This window comes from Artibeus jamaicensis, unplaced genomic scaffold (assembly GCF_021234435.1).
Source record: "Artibeus jamaicensis isolate MK-2021 breed Jamaican fruit bat unplaced genomic scaffold, CSHL_Jam_final contig_384, whole genome shotgun sequence".
NCBI lineage: Eukaryota > Metazoa > Chordata > Mammalia > Chiroptera > Phyllostomidae > Artibeus > Artibeus jamaicensis.
Genome location: NW_026521810.1, coordinates 11,803,558 through 11,805,282, shown reverse-complemented (window position 1 = coordinate 11,805,282; position 1,725 = coordinate 11,803,558). Strand labels below are relative to the sequence as shown.

The window sequence follows — 1,725 nt, the reverse complement described above, 5'->3', positions numbered from 1 at the left end:
TACAGAGAATAAGTAGCATAAACGGTAGTAGAAAATAGACAAGGAGAGGTTAAAAATAGCACAGGAAATGTAGAAGCCAAAGAACTTACATGTACAACCCATGCACGTGAACTAAGGAGGGGAAAGTGGGTGGGAAGGAGTGTGCAGGGAAGAGGGGAATGAAGGGTGGGGGGAATGGGACAATTGTAATAGCATAATCAATAAAATATATTTTTAAAAAAGACACATCAGGGTGAAAAACAGCCAGGTAGGGGTACCTCAGAAAACCCAGTGTAGGGACCAGACTAGGAGGTGGTGTTGTTTATATTTAAAATGTGTGTGTGTCTGGGAAGGCAGCAGCACCAGACCCAAGATGGCGGCCAGCAGGAAGCTGATGAAGGAGCTTGAACAAATCTGCAAATGTAGAGTGAAAAACTTCCATAACATCCAGGTGGATGAAGCTACTTTATTGACTTGGCAAGTGCTTATTGTTCCTGACATATGATAAGGGCCCCCTCCATATGATAAGGGGGCCCTCAGAATCTAAATCAACTTTCCAGCAGACTACCCACTCAAACCACCGAAGGTCACATTTAAAACAAAGATCTGTCATCCCAACATCGATGAAAAGGGGCAGGTCTGTCTGCCTGTAATTAGTGCTGAAAACTGGAAGCCAGCAACCAAAACCGGCCAAGTAATACAGTCCCTCATAGCACTGGTGAAAGACCCTCAGCCCGAGCACCCCCTTCGGACTGACCTCCCTGAAGAATACCCTAAGGACCGTAAAGAATTTTGTAAGAATGCTGAAGAGTTTACAAAGAAATATGGGGAAAAGCGACCTGTGGACTGAAATCGGTCGCAGTCGATTCCAGTGAGTGTAAGCGTCAGCAGAGCCCGGGCAGAGCCTTCGGCTCCCAAAGCGGACTCCGCGGAAAACCGACACGTGCCACTGCCTGGTGCTCGCTTGTGGTGCTTACCAAGTTCCTATAGTTTTATTTTTTTCTCAAACAAATCATGATTTTATTTAATAATGTATATGTATACATGTACAAATATTTCAAATTATAAAATAGTCCTTTAGCTTTAAGTACGGAAAACTTCCCATACAACCCAATAATGAAAGGTCATTCACAGTTGGCATTATGTTCGGAATTATCTTTAAATATTTAATAATCATCAGTTTTTAAAATTTATTTATTTAATTGTTGTATAAGTACAGTTTTCTGTCTTTTACTCCCATTCAAGCCCACCTCCCCAGCCCTCCCCCCTTAGTTTTTGTCCATGTGTCCTTTATACTTGTTCCTCTAAATCCTTCCCCTTTTCCCCTGAAATTCCCTCCCCTCTCCCCTCTGGACACTGTCAGCCTGTTCTCTATTTCAGTGTCTTTGGTTATATTTTGCTTGCTTGTTTGTTTTGTTGTTTAGGTTCCTGTTAAACGTGAGATCATATGGTATTTGTCTTAATCAAAGTGGTCTAGATAACCTGTAAAGAAAGGATTAAAAATACAAGATGTTCTAAAAACATGTGTGTGCTGCCACGTGCCCAGTGAGAAGCACAGTTCCCTGGTCCTGCAGAATAGGTGTCCTTAGCAGAGTACCACACAGGGATGGTGCGGTCCTGCCTGCATGATAGGAAATGCCCTCTGGGTCAGACTTGACCTCACTTTGAAGAGGTGGCTGGAGCAGGAGAAGGTAAACTGAGGAACAGGCACTTCTTGCCTGCAAGGTGGGCCCTGGGCAGGGAGGG

General features: G+C 43.8%; 1 pseudogene; it reads left to right on the top strand.

Moving 5' to 3' along the window:
• The first annotated feature begins 352 nt into the window (after positions 1 to 352).
• Positions 353 to 829, top strand: LOC119062737 (ubiquitin-conjugating enzyme E2 L3-like; annotated as a pseudogene).
• Positions 830 to 1,725: the final 896 nt, after the last annotated feature.